The 15,191-nt window shown below is 43.8% G+C and overlaps 1 long non-coding RNA gene across 7 annotated transcripts in view; it reads right to left on the bottom strand.

Moving 5' to 3' along the window:
- The window catches only part of LOC144303505 (uncharacterized), a 172,573-nt gene that overhangs the window by 131,170 nt on the left and 26,212 nt on the right, over nt 1-15,191 (bottom strand). For 6 of the 7 annotated variants that reach the window (XR_013370562.1, XR_013370572.1, XR_013370630.1 and 3 more), the window contains 3 exons: nt 10,805-10,926; nt 9,437-9,511; nt 8,516-8,828 (listed from right to left, as the gene is read on the bottom strand). This is a non-coding gene — a long non-coding RNA (uncharacterized LOC144303505). The remainder of the gene's footprint in view (nt 1-8,515; nt 8,829-9,436; nt 9,512-10,804; nt 10,927-15,191) is intronic. The other variant, XR_013370595.1, reaches the window with a different exon arrangement.

Raw genomic sequence — 15,191 nt, 5'->3', positions numbered from 1 at the left:
CTTAAGTATTTCGGCCACTTCCAAGAGTAACATGTGTCACAAAACAAGAAGGGAAATATTACATGTGCAGGGTAAATTAAGTGCATCCTGTGGAGCAGTAAATGGAGCGAACCTAGTGGAGTCACCTAATGTCCCCGTGTCTCTCTTAGCTGGAGGATCTTACGATAGTCAGGGTAAGTGGGTTACCCCTGATGTAGGAAGCAGGTGAGGGAGATGTTTATCTCTTATTCCTGGTCTTCATACTCTGGCTCCATAAAACACAACCTAACTGCAAAAAAGTCAGACTCGGGCAGTCTGGCCACATGCCCCTATGGGAGGCAAGCAGGTGACAGAGCAACAGAGAACCTAAGGTCACTCAGGATAAGCTGAGAAAGAGAAAGGAAACTGGGTGCCACAAGAAAATGAGATGGTTCCAATGACATTTCATAGAATAGGCCTTGAAGCGTGTCTGAGAAGTGCCCTCTGTTGCAGCAGAGTGAACAGTTTGCTGTGGAAGGATGTGCAGAGAACATCAAGGCTCTTCTTCCTTTGACCTCCTAAGACACGGGAACTTGGGGCTTATGATTGTTCGCTTGATTCCCTCATAGCTTTGCAAGGAAAGCCTAGGGATCTCCATCTGAGAATCAAAGGCATAGGGCAGGGATAAGATGACTACTCCATGTGATGATGTGACATCTGGAAGAAGTCAGGAGATGAAAAGCAATGGGCCCATCCACAAGACCTCTTGTGACCAGGGAACATAAAGGGGCTTATTTGAAGACAGGCTCCCAAGTCCACGGTGAAAGCTAGTGAAGGCTGATGTTTATTTAACCAACTTCTGTTTCAGGAGATTGCTATACAAACATTTGAAATAATCAGCCTCCTCGCCATAAAATCCCAGAATTTGTTAAGGAATCCTGCAGTTACTGAACTCAAACTAGTCCCGCCCTGACACTCTACAAGCAATCCAGTCTCCCTCTGGCACATTCTCCACAGCTCATTTAATCTAAATATTGTCAGACATCGAGGACACCGTGGAGATTGGCCCAGCCCAGCCCCACTGCAGCCCTGTGCCCCTTCCTCACCCCTGGGAGAGCCAGGTGCCAGGCAGCGTAGGTTGGCTAAAACAGCTAGTCTTAATAGAGTCACAGCGGGGTGGGGGGAAAGGGAAAATACATTATGGAAAGACAGGTAGCTTGGCTTATTCGTTTAATGAAGGAAAAATCAAGAAATGTGCCTAAAGGAGAAAATATGCTGAATGGCTGATTCTGTGCATCTTACATGGAAAAACAGTCAAGGTTGTAGCCGACTTGCTAGCCTTGACTTAGAAGTCATTAAAAGGGCTATCCTTGATAAGGCTGGGATTCTCTGGCTTTGGCCACTCCATAAAAGGGCATCACGGTAGCTCTGGCTGTCAGGTGACATGTGGTCTCTACTCCTCGACTGGTCTGGTGAGCAGCATCCCCCCATCCCCCCCAGGGAAAGACAGGCTCCTGTTACCACACCAACTAGAATCAGGCCCTCTCCAGCCTGTGCCAGCCAAGACTGCCCATCAGCTGACACGGCCTGTCTCAGAGTCCCCAGCTCGAACCTGCTGGCTGTAAATTGCTCACATGGCCCAGAACACCTCTGACAGGCACTGCGTCTGTGCTGCAGGTTTGGGGGGAAAAAAAATAGGGCAGAAGTAATTCTAAAAACTGCTTGCAGCAATTGCCATACAGTTGGAACTCAGTGTGGATCTGCCCCCCTCCCCTCTTTCTTAATGTGGTCATTATGGAGCTAATGGTCTAATTAGAACATTCATGTTGCCCAGCACTGTGCCCTCCTGGCATTGAGAACTCTAGGTTTGCAAAGCCATAACTTTCCAGAGTCTTAACTCAGCGTTAAATGTAAAGAAGGAGTAGCACAAACTTGACTTGGAAAGTCGGAAGGCAGCTCAGAGCATCACATGCATTTCAGTGACAATCCCTGTAACCTTGGAAGAGTCAGCAAATCCCCATGTCCCTCGCACCATATTGCAGCAGGGCCTTGAGTCAATAAGCGATGAGGTTAGTGATGCATCCTCCTGGGGAGGTGGCGGACGAGGCATCCATCATGTCGCTCCCTCAGCCTGTTCCAAGGAGTGAGCCTCAGAGAGCTGGAAAGCTACTTCCCGGGGCCCATTAGGCTTCTGTCCCGTGGCGAGGTAGCAGCTGTCATCCTGCACAGAGGCCAAGGTGGGGCAGAGGGAAAGGCGGGTACACAAGCTCATACCTGGAGGCGAGGCAGGGCCTGGGCCTCAGAGCACAGAGAGGCTAAGCCTTCCTCTGCTCCTCAGGATTGGCAGGCTAGAGTCAGCCCTGATCGGGGCTCCAGTCAGGTCCGGGGAGGCAGTGGTCATGTATGCAACCCCCTAAACCATGCGGGGATGCTCCAGACACTGCTGCTGCATTTAGGGAATAACCCAGCCGAGTGCCCACTTTGTTTTACAAATAATGCACTTACAGGATACAAATTATATGATATGAATAGAAGACGAACAATATAGAGGAACAACACACGGAAAGTAAAGGTGCATGCCACTGCTTCCCTCTGGCTCCATTTCCTGAGGGGAACAGCTGTACTTTCGTGTTCATTTTTTTCCAGACTTTTCTATGCCATCGAAGCACACACAAAAACATGTATCTACACAATTAATGGAGCCTTACTTTTTATATAAATGGTAACGTCATCAATGCCATTCTGCATTTTTTTTTCACTTCTTAGTTCTTGAATGTTGTTGAGAGATATATCAGTATATGGATGGTGTTTCGGCAAATATAAGTCATTGTAATTCATCTGTCTGAGTAACAGCACTGCATTCATTCCCTTGAATGCATACACCCTCATTCATTTAATCAATCTGTTGGTGGTAGACATTTAGGTTAGGTTGCTTCTAGACTTTTGTTCTTACAAGTGATGTTGTAATAAAAAAATCTTCTCATGTGCCTTTGACTTCTGTGCAAGGATGCAGGTAGGTTAAATCCTTAGCCCTGGAATTGCTGGGTCAAAGGATAAGTGCTTTTTGAGTGCTTGCAGGTGACTAGTTGCTCTGCAAAGAGTTCATACTTCCTCACATCTACCCATGATAGTGGCCAAGCTCACTATTGAAGAGGTGCCTCTTTTGGCCAATAAAAGGGTCTGTATCAGTAAAACGTTAAATAAAAGTATCGAGAAGGTTGACAAATATGCCCTAACCAATAGCAACTGGCTAAATACCTGAATCAAAGCTTAGACTGGACAAGCTCTAAGCAGCAGTCATCTCGATCAAAATGAAACATTTTTGTAGGTTAGAGTAGGGAATGAGAGCCGGGCACATGGAGAGCGGTCCATGGTCTAATCTCAGGGCGTGTTTGCTTCACTGGGATCCAGAGATTCCCCTGCTTTGTCTTTCAGCAATTGTATGCCACTGGCTAGATGGCCCAATCATTATCCATCAATAAAAATGCTTGTTTAATGGGAGATAAGTGCTATACATTGAATATGTATTGAGCATCACAAATATACCCAGGCTGCTCATTGCCTCTATTACCAGGGAGATAATATCTTGCATGAAAAGTTTTTACTACCTTAAGCTTAAAGCCAAGTAGGATAGAGACCTCATGGGGAAGGTTGCATTCATATATACAAGTGAAGACAACAAAGAATTATTCTTTCATTTTCTTTAACTTCTCTTTTGCCTTCAGAAAAGTAGGAACTACTCTAATTAAAAAGTAAATAAAATAAAGTGAAATAAATAAAATAAAATTCATGCCTAAATTTGAATCAGAAGTCTATTTCCTCCTAATATGCTTAACTAGAAATGTAATTAATTTTGTGCTGGACAGATAAGAAGCTGTCAGGCAGACATTTTACTCCCAAGATCTCTACCAAAGTTGTCAAAGAAGGCAAACAGTCATTACTTTATCCACAGACCCATCAAGAGCCCCATTATTTATTTCTTCAGTCATTTCGAGAGCTGAATGCAAATGCTTTCTCCAGTTGCTCCATCTAGCGGACCACGCGGACAATCGCAGCTCTGATTGCTCCCTTGAGGCAAAGCCCCAATACCAGAGAGCAATCTTGATCAGTGTAAAAATGACATCATTTGTTTAATTTTGATAAGTATCCAATAACAAAAGTTACAATCTCAGGTTGAACTAATACCCACCATGAAGATGAGTTTGCATTGCCCTTGGAGAGAAGAGAAATGTTGTTGTCAAGATAGCAAGAAAAAAGACTGCCTTAAGCTTGTGTGGTAACCAGAGTTCCCTAAAGAATCAATCAAGAATGTCATCAGAAAGTGAATATAAGATAGTTGGCATGGTAACTGGGACACTGAGGCAGCTCTTTGTCATCTGCACTCACATTCATTTAGAACCCACGAATCATCATCCCAGGCAAGCAGGAGGAAATGCTAATTAATAAAATGCCGTCCAAATATTATGTATTCCATAAGCACCATGGCTCGTGCTAGCTATACAAAGAGTGATGATTGGATAATTGCCCTGCTTTCTAATCGAATGATATTATGATCCTTGCTGCGATTCCACAACCAACGTGTTCACTATTGTCTCCAAGTAGAACAAAATAACAAAATGGGGCAAGTTTGATAAACTCAAGCTACAGGGAAGAAGCAACAGGCTGCATTCCACTCGAAAGTCCTGACACAGTGGATCACAAATGAGATGCAAGCTTTAAGCACACAAGCAATCAAGCGTGCACAGCAGGAGTCTAATGATTCCCATAAATGGCAGTTTAATCAAATGCTTTATTCCTGCCTGGAGTGAACTCGTCCACAATTCACAAATCAAATTTCACCCAGTTGCGTTTTTTACCTGGTGCAGCAAGATCTTCACTCTCCTGCCCACTCGAGGCCTTGTCCCCATCAACAGGGTGCACCCCCGCAGAACTATTTTAAACAGGCAGCTGGAATGGGCCCCAAAATCGCCACAAGGAGGATGGACCAAAAAGTCATTGCAGGTAAAAACCAAACGTGAAATGTCCTCTGTACCTCAGTTTCTAACACAGAAGAACCATGGCATCAAAAATACAGACTCACAATCAGTTCTGACAGAAGAGACTTCCTGTTGCAAAAGCATACAGACAACAGCAAAAGGGCACAAGAAAATAACCTCTTTCACTGGTGGCTGATACAACCCTGAGATGCACCTGCAGGCCCTGCTACAGAACAGGACAGAGGGAGAGCTTTCCATGTCTGCTAAAACATTTGTATGCCCACCCTGATGAAACAAAAGAGAAGGCACCAGAAGATTGTTTAGATCAATATATGTCTATATTTTTTATACTATTAAAACTTGAGTTTCTGAGGCCTTGTACGACTAAGGATACTTGTATGTAGAATGATTAAGATAAGCAGAGGATGTGACTCGAAAATGCTCCTGAGCCATAGTATTAGCCTGGGAGAGGGGTCCTGCTGTTACAAAGTACCCCAGATTAGGCAGCTTGAAGGGCACACCCTTGTTCCATCACGCAGCTGGAGCCTGCAGGCCTGAGATCGAGGTGGCCACAGGGATCCTTCTAAGACCTTTTCTCCTGGCTTGCAGTCTTCACTCTGTGTCTTCATGTGGCTTTCCCTGGGTGTGTATCTGTGTCCTAATCCCCCTTGCAAGGACACCAGTCATGCTGGGTTAGGGCTGACAGTGTTCAGAAGATGCCACTTTAGTGTGTGAATTATTTTGAGTTAAAGGTGATGGGAAACCAGAATACACAGAAAAAGCTCTTTACCTCCCCCTAACTGCTTAAAATAAAGCCTGTGTCTCCCCTTTTGTAAAGGAAATTTCCATTAGTCAAGGTTTCTGTTCCAGAAGGGGGACAACTCCCAGAGATAATTTTGTTACCTGAGAGACTCTCGTCTGCAAGGCAAGGTAAACTCTGTCATAATCTCCTCTCCCCCTACAAACTCCAAGCCCCTGTTCTTCACAGTAGCTCAGGGTGGCATGTGTCTCAATCATCTGGCCACCTGCCTCCGAGTCTCATATTTTTGTGAAACTCCCATGAATATGTGTATAATTTAAACTGATTTTTTTTCTCCTGCTCATCAGTTTTATGTCAACTTAGTTCTTGGACCAGCCACGGGATCAAAAAGAGTGGAAGAAGCCTTTTGCTTCTCCTGAAGGACCCACCCTAAATTAATTACCACTCTAAAACTACTCTCTCCAAATACAGGCGTATTCTAAGGTCCTGCGGGTTAGGATTTCAACATAGGAATTGGAGGGGACATGACTGAGCCTATAGTCGTTCACTCACATGCCCTGGGAGTCTGGAAAATGGAGAGGGGAGCTAACTAAAGATGGTGTGGGGAAAGGATCCCTCCCCAGGAAATGTGGGGTGTAGGCACAGACCATCTGTCTCAGAGAGGGTCCTAGAAAGAAGACTCGGGGAATCTGAGTGGAGCGTGTTAGCACCCTGTCCCCCGGTGCCTTAGATGCAGCCAGGGAAGAGAGGCATGCACAGATGGAAACATGAGGACCTCCTAAGACTCCAAAGGAGTCTGGCTTCTCTCTGCCAATAGGACCAGTACTCCCCCAGATGCTCCCCTATCCCTGGTTGGGGAAATAGAAATAAAAGCAAAATCTCCTCCCAACCCAGAAGCCCTCTCTGCAAAGGTAGAAAGGAAAGAAAACACCTATATTATTGAGTTAACATGAAACCAGAATGTGATGCAGATCATAGCAATCCGCTAAGAGATCCCAAAAAGAGAAAGAAATCTCACCTGGAGCATGGCCAAGCAGATACAACACACTACATAAGTGTTCTCAAAGTAAACGATAACTAGTCCTCAGGTAGAGGACTTGACAGTACCATGTGTCACACAGAGTTCCTCCTAGAGTCCCTGGCCCTGGGGTGACCATCTGTGTTAGGTAGGTGGCTCTAGTTCAGAGGAAGAACAAGCTTCTCATACTTTTATGACAGGAGGTAGCTTTGCAACTTGGAGCAAGCTCCCGCGGGAGTTAGACTCCTAGCCTCCCCCAGGAACTGGGAGATGGGGGTGCTTCTTCCCTTTCCAGTGCTCAAGAAAGGCAATCCTGGGCATTAATGCTGGCCAGAGACCTTTCTAGTCTGTGAAAGGATTTATACACACTTCAAAGAGAGGAGAAAGAATTTATAATGACATGTTTTCTAAGGTAACTGATCTAAAACAAAAAGGAGGGGGTATAAGTCTTTTCCCTTATTTTCAACAGGGAGGCTTAAACCTCTTCTTTCTAATTTATATTTGTCCTTTGCCAAGTCCCCCCAGGAGGCTGTGGGGGCCATGGACGCTGGCTCCAGGTGTGGGGGGGGGCGTGAGGCATGGGCAGGATCTGGTGGGGGTCAGCTGCACCCCCTTGGAAAGCCCTCAGTGGGCACAGGTGGCAACACATCACTGCTTTCAGAAGCTTGAGTAGGAAAGAAAGATGTGACTTGATCAATGATTATTGTGATGTTCAGAGAAATGCCTAGAGTCATTAAATACCAAGTCTTATGCTGATCAACTTAGGGATGCTGAATAAAATAAAACTAGATGCGGTGTGGAGCCAGTGCTGCTGGGAGTCGGCCTCTATCCAGTCTGGTCTGGGCTCTCCCAGGTGTCTGCGGGGTCCTCCATCCATGTAAGGGGCTGCAAAGCTCCTTCTTCCCCAAGGCAGATGAGAGAGGGAGAAAGAGGTAGGGAGAGAGAGGGAGAGAGACAGAGGTGGAGAGAGAGAGAGAGAGGCAGAGATACAGAGACACAGAGAGATAGAGAGACAAAGAGAGACATAGTGAGAGAGAGAAGCCAATAGATAAAACCAGGAATCAGCTAGAGCATCCTCAAGGACATCAGGGATTGACAAAAGGGTTGTGCTAAATCAAAGACATTCAGTAAAAATTACATATTCTTTTAAGATTGAAGAGGGAGCTTCTGTGGCTCACAAATGTAGCTTTCATTATAAGCCCGTTGAATATATATACACTGGTGCCTAATGTATGTCTTATTCTCCAAACAGAAACCCAGACCCCACATACCTCTTTTAAAATGGTCTTTGCTACTTCTTGAGGATGTTTAAGATAGGAATCACAACTTCTAATTTATTTTGTGAAATGCATGAAAAATGTTTTGTTTTTAAATAAGATTATAAGTTTCTATAGAATAGAAATATAAGTTTCTATAAATAGAAGATATCTGCTTGCTCTCTCCCCAGCAAATTCCCACATATTTATCTCGGGACCCACTTAGCATGTTCAGGCAAAGCACTATCAGAAGACCCCATACCACAGCTAGGAATGAGCTGATGGGCTTAGACCCCAGCTCTCTGCTCACGACCACAAGGCCCGGGTCGTGATGTCTTACCCAGCCTCAGTCTTCACAATCTCAGCTATGAGTCAGGATGACAACACAAATCATGAGGTTCTCAGGAGGACTGATTGAAATAGTACCTATTTTATGAATGGTGGGTACTGAAATTATAAATATCCTGTTTATAAAACATCTAGTACAATTACATTAAACACATACATGAGCATCCTTTGAAAATGTGTTCGTTTACCCAAATCCTACCTCAGTGCTGTCTCCATAGATGCTGCTCAGTTTCTATAAGAACTGGAACAGACATACCTTGATGGTGGGGTTTGTTTTTGTCTTTTCTGAAAGTATGTTTTCTTTTCCGCAATTCCACATTTGTTAATCAAATCTCACAGTTTTCTCCTTGCTTTTCCTCTGACCCTCACCATGTATGTCAGTGTTCACTCACTCAAGCAACCACCGTTTATAGGCTTCTTTCTTTGAATCATCCCACGATTTCACGAATATCGAAATAACCTCATCTTCAAAGTACTGCGTGTTAAAATTGAATTCGGATAAACACAGCTACCTAAAATGTAGGTTAGAAAGAAAAGGGGATGATCAAAGGAAAAGTCCATGTATTCTGAAACCGTGACGTGGATTCTCTGAACCTCATTGGGAGTGCTTAGCCCTGGGGACAGACAAAGCCATGGAGGAGTCTAAGAGATGGGCAGTAGGGTCTCACCCTCCCCTGACTTCCCACAGACTGGGATGTGAGCAAGGACATGAGGAGGGGCCACCAGTTAAAACATTTACAGGCTGATGCAACCAGAAGGCAGGGACTCTCTCCAGGTTTCCTGCAGCGCCTCCCTCTTTGTGAGGGGAGCCAGGCTCCATGATGAATGGCCAGGGAAACAACTTCTCAATCTTCTCTGGTAGAGACACCACACAAATACTTTTTCCCCATCTCCACTAGCCAACAGCAGATAAACAAAATGTCCCCTTTCAAGTCACTTCAGTGGCTTCTGTTCACATAGACATGGTGGTTTAAGCTCCCACTGAAAAGTTACCTCTTCTAATAAAACCTTGTCCACTTGAAATAAAGGAGTGTTTGTACCCCCCCCATGTTATAGGACATTTAAATAAGATATTATCTCAAAATGAATTATATACCTTAAATTAGCAAAATATACTCACTGTTTTTCAAGCCAGCCATTGCATAGAAGGCATCAAGAGTAAAATCAACAGTGACCTTCCCTGAAAGCTTATCATCTGGAAGAGAAGAGATGAACACACAAAAACTATGTCACAAATAGTTAGAGATGACCAAGGCTTTTGAGACCGAGGGACTAGGGAAATTGATCTCCCACTAATAACTACAGACAAGTCAAAAGCAAAGCCTGTATTTTTGGACAGGAGAGGTGTAACTGGTTCTGTATTGGTGACACTGAGTTGTCCAGTCCACCAGAGATGTTTGCATGAATCCTAAGGAGAGTGCCTGGGATTCAGCAAAAGAGACCAGAGCAGAAACTCCTAGTTTTAGGACAAAGATTATGGATGGAGAAAGAGTTGACAAACAGTTCGAAGAACCAGTGAAATCTGGTGACCAAAAAGTCAGTGAAGGAGAGAGCTTTAGGAAGACAGAGTAACCAACTATATGGGGGCAGTGGGGTGGGACTCTGCAGAAAAAACTCCTGTATTTAGTGATTGGGGTCTACAGTCTACACAAGATCCAATTCATGGCTTCTATCATCTCAGCGACATCCGCAGCCAAGTTACTGGTAAGTCCTGGTAAGCAGAGATGGCTCAGCACAAAAAGAAATCCATAGAAGGAGCCGGGCACATACCCAGCCAGAATGAACCAGTTTGGCCATTCACAGACTGGGAGGAAAGCTCAGTTTATAGCCAACCAATTTCAGGGTGAAAACATGTCACTAAACAGGGAATGGGGAAGAGATGCACAGTAGTCAACCATCACACAGCACTTCCACCATCCCGACATGAGAGGCTTGAACAACCTCACAAGCACAAGTAACAGTTAAGTGTATTAAAATAAATGATGACCGTCGAGTTTGGGGTATTTATCACTTGTGAGTATTTTTAATACAAGTTTACATTATTTAACATGTGATTAACTGCTGTGATTAAAAAACCAGCTCACAAAATTCCTGGAAAGGTAACAAGCGGTCCTCAAGCGTTGGTACAAGCTGGTCCTGGCACTCCACTGAACAGGACAAAATTGACTGTCAAAAATCAATGTTTCCTTTTTCCTGAGTAAATAGCCACTGCCCCCCAGGGCTTCTCCAGCCCCTCTTAAGAATCTACTGGATGTTCCTTTGATTTACCGACTGAAGAGACAATTCTTGAGAAAGGAAGGGTGTCCCTCTCCAAGAGTGCCACTTGCGAGGGTCCCCGCTGAGTGTCCCTGGCCTCTGCACACTGATCACTACCTACCCTGAATGTCACCTTACATTGTGGGCATACACATCTGTGTTTGTGATGAGAGAAACCCTAAGTACAAGCTACACACACAAAAACGTTGTATTTTCATTTCCCAGCACTCACCTCCTGCTCTGTTTCCTTTAACGTGAAAAGTCCCCTGGCAGCTACTTTCATCATCCAGAGCATTCCTTCCCAAAGACCACTGAGTTGTCACTGGAGTCTATTTCCTTATGCTGAGACCAGCTCTTGAAAGTGACAAAGGGAGGAAATAATTTTGAATGGTTTTGCTCAGAAATTCTGAATTCCCACAAATTCTATGTAAGTTACCAGCCAAGAAAATTGTCTCAAGCTACAATATCCGTGGGCCACCGTTAGTGCTGGCTAAGAAGAGTGTAAACAGTGGAGCGTGTCTCCTCGCTCCCAGGGTTCCAGCTTTATGGCCAAGCACCCAAGAAAACCAAACAAATCAGGCCAAAGAATGGTTGAAGAACCAGTGATAAAAATAATTAAAGTTCTTGGTACAGAAGAACTCAGTTATCAAGGGACATGAGTCAGTAGGAAGCTGAAGCCAAAAAAGAAAAAAAAAAAAATGTCTGCCTTGGGGCATTACTGGAATTCTTGCTTGCTTCAGGAAAGTTCTCTTTTCAAAGAACATCTTGAATCTGTAAAAATTTGAGCAACAAGGAAATGCAGTAAAGAGATCGTTTTGCAAGGATCTCTACTCGTGATAGCCTCAGCAATACAGTGCAAGATGGAAGTCGGTAAGGGAGTAAGAAAGTGGTCAGTGGAGGGATATAATAAGATGGGGGTCTTGTTCTGGTTAAACTAGTGGCTGGCTGAGTAACCCCATGACAATCGCTTCTCAACTCTGGGCCTCATTTTTTCTCAACTATCAAGAAGGAAAGGTGAAGATCCATAACGCAGTGCAGGGTTTATCCGCAATAGAAAATAGTTTTCATTATCTTTAGGATGGGTCCCCTACTGGCTGAAATGAAAGGTCTTGCAGTTTACTTGAGATCAAACAGATGAATCAAACAGGGCAAATTAAGCAAGTGAACACGTCTATGTATACATCCTCCGATAACCAGTCCTAACTTAGCCTCGCAAGACTATATATATTTGAAGTGCTCTAATAATGAGATACTTTATAAATATGCTTATAATAGAGAATATGAACAAGCAGGTAGGGGGAGCAAAGATCCAGCTGTGCAATCAGAAGCTGCTCTTCTCATTCCCAGAGACCAGCACCCCCTTGAACCACTGCAGACCCCTGCTTGGGAAGGCCTCCACCAGAACAGATCCCAGCCTCATACAGTCCACATTTTTATCACTTGTTCCAAACTGTGTCAACCAGGTGGTGCCTCTAAACATCATGATTTGAAGGCATTAGCCCTACTTCACAAAGATTAAATACAACATAAAAGACTTAGTCCTACTTGGGATTTTTTTTTTTTTTCTGTTTCTTCATCCAGTGTTGTAATTTCATGGAGTTATCATCTTGAGGCCATAGAATGATGATCCTGCTAAGATTCTTCTATCATTTAGGGAAAGTCAGATTTCACCAAATAGACTTTTAAGAGTCCCTTTCTGTAAGCTTACTCATAAAAAATGCAATTAAATGAGAACAAATGGTCTGTTTGTTCCAAAACCCCTTCGCAATATCAGGTCCTGACAGTAAGTCCAAGGGCATAACCCGGAAGTCTAGTCACCGTACCTGGAGAGCTCTTTCCTGCGATGCCGCCCTCTACACCAGCTCAAGGTGAGCCGGGTCCTCCCTGTCTCCCCCCTGGCTCTGTGCTCTGTGCTCCTGTAAAGGCCTGCTCCCACCTCAGGTGAATCTGGGATAACTGGTTGCAGCTGCACAAGCTGCAGGCAGGTGACCTTGACAACTTTGGTCAGAAAAGCAATGTCCCTGAAATAGTGCTAGGGAAGAGCTTTGGGGAAAGCTGTCTTCAGAAAATGACCCTGAAGCTAGTCATGAAGGAAATCCCTCTTTGCAACAATTTCTTCAAAGAGGCAGGATGGAGGTAAAGGGAGAAGAAAATTAGTCTCCATGCACTAAAGCCAATGAAACAGGTTTAAAAATCTTACACTTACAGCGTATGACTTCTGACGTGAAACTCCTGCTGATAATTCATGGAGAATCATTACTGGCTGAGAAGTACTGCAAATTAGTTGTTTTCAAAGGAACTTTTTTTTTGAAGTTTGAGTGACTGCAAACTGATTAATATGATCCCTTATGTCTTTTTTTTTTTTTTTTTTTTTTTTTTTTACCATTAATTCTCCTTAGATCTTCCCTCTGAAACTACATTTCGAAAGACTAAGACTGCAGATCACAGGCATCCTCCATTCTGAACAGATGGTCAGCCAGAAATCAAGTGCTAGAACATGGGTGTTTCTCCCGCATGTTGATGAGAGGACACACACCTCAACCTTTGGAAATGCTTCAAGATTTCCAGAGCTTTAAGCAGGCAAATGACACTGATTCTCTAATAGGGTCGTGAGAACTATTAGACATTAAATTGGCTGACATTGGTAGACCAGACCAAGTGCACATATGGACCTGACACACAAGCACCCAGCGCCTCACACTCTTCAAGAGTGCACAGATCGAGGTTGTATAGTAAATTTTCGAGCATGAATTTTCCAGGTCTTTAAAAAAAAACTTTTAAGAAAAGTATATTGGGCTTTAAAAGTTTCAGAGAGGATAATATTAATCAGAAACTAAATGCCAGCATAGGTTTCCTGGGGAAATTTGGAAGCAACTCAAGCAGGTTGACATTTAATTTCATACACAAAGGCCTCATTCCAAATGTCTCAAAGCCCATCGCAATGTCAGTGCATGGTGGGAGTACGGGAGATGCCAGAAGATGCTGAAGAAGAAAGGGAAAAATTGCAAAAGGCTCATAAGGGAATGCCTATAACAATCCATGCACTTATATAGTAAGTCACTGATACAAACTTTAGTACAAAATTCTCACTTTTAGAAGAGATTAGTAGAATGTCTAACATATCTGAAGCTCATAAAGACTGAACAGCCAGCTGCCCCAAACTGTGGAACCAGAGGGGGTGCCCACCAGAGCTTAGGCTCCTTTGTCCTGAGCCATGACACCACCTGTAAGTGTCCCAGCACCCAGCCACCTGTCGTGAGTGGATAGCTGATGGCGGTGTGGTGGGTAGAACATTGGATCTGGAATTCTAGCACCAGGATCTAGACCTCAAGGCTGCTGCAAACCAGCTCTAACACTCTGTGAAGCACTTGACTTCTATGAGCTGAAGTCCCATTTAGAGAGTAGAGATGGCAAATGGTAGGCATGAGAGATGAAGAATATCCATATCCTGGCACAAGGTAGACACTCAATGTGCTTTAGGTTGATAGAATACCCATGTTCTTCTAGGAAGTCAGTTTTTGGCATTAGGGACAGGAATAGGCAAGATGTCATTGATGAAGAACTCTTTCTTCAAAGTACCTCCCAAGCAAAGTTCATCAGAGAAGTCCACAGGTGAGGACTTCTCTCTTGAGGCAGAGAGAAGATAAATAACTTGCTAAAGGTCACACAAGAAGTAAGTGCAAAATCCAGGATTCAAACCCAGGAAGGCTGACTACAGGGTCTAACCTCTTGACAATAATATAGAGCAAATATTATCAAGGAAGTTTAAGATAACCACTCATACCCTCGTACTCAATGACTAATTCTTGCCATAATGGTTTTATTTTAGGTCAACTAAATTATAAATGGGAATTTGGGAGAAACTGGGAATTATGATAGGAAACAAATGTGATAAATAAGGTATGATGCACTTTTGGAGTCTTTAGATAACTAGATATTCTTAAGAATCTTTTCCTGGAATTTAGCAGTTTGAGCAATTGCTCTGTACCTTTGACTGTGAAAAGCTGTTGATTAACAGCTATTGGGGTCAGAGAAAGTAGGGGCAGCTGTGGACAGCAGGCCAGTGAAGTTGACTCATCACCAGCAGAGCACACCTCTTCTGTGGTGTGATATTAATTTGACATCCAGTTCACTGGATCTTAGGGTGCCAGATATTTGGTTAAATATTATTTCTAGGTGTATCTGTGAGGGTGTTTCCAAATGAGATTGACATCTGAATCCAAAGATTGAGTAAAGAAGATTGCCCTCCCCAGCAAAGGAGGTATCATCCAATATGTTGAAGGCCTGCCTAGAACAAGAACAGAGGAAGGGAGAATTTGTTCTCTCTGCCTGACTTCTTGACCTGGACATTGGTTTTCTGCCATTGGTCTAGGACTTACACCAGCAGCTTTCCTGGGTCTCTGGCTTGCAGATGGCATATTATGGAACTTCTCAGTGTCTGCAAACACGTGATCCATTCCTTATAATAAATCTCTCAGAAGAGAGAGAGAGAGAGCAAGGGAGAGCTATAGCTTGGTTTTGTTTCTCTGGAGAACGCTGACATGGACCTCCATACACATATTTTCTCTTGCCCACTTATAAAAGGACTTTAGAACATTAGTGCATTTACTATAATTCCT

The sequence above is a fragment of the Canis aureus genome, chromosome 1, assembly GCF_053574225.1.
Source record: "Canis aureus isolate CA01 chromosome 1, VMU_Caureus_v.1.0, whole genome shotgun sequence".
Taxonomy (NCBI): Eukaryota; Metazoa; Chordata; class Mammalia; order Carnivora; family Canidae; genus Canis; species Canis aureus.
The sequence above is the reverse complement of the archived record's forward strand: the minus strand, read 5'-3'. Positions and strand labels throughout refer to the sequence as shown.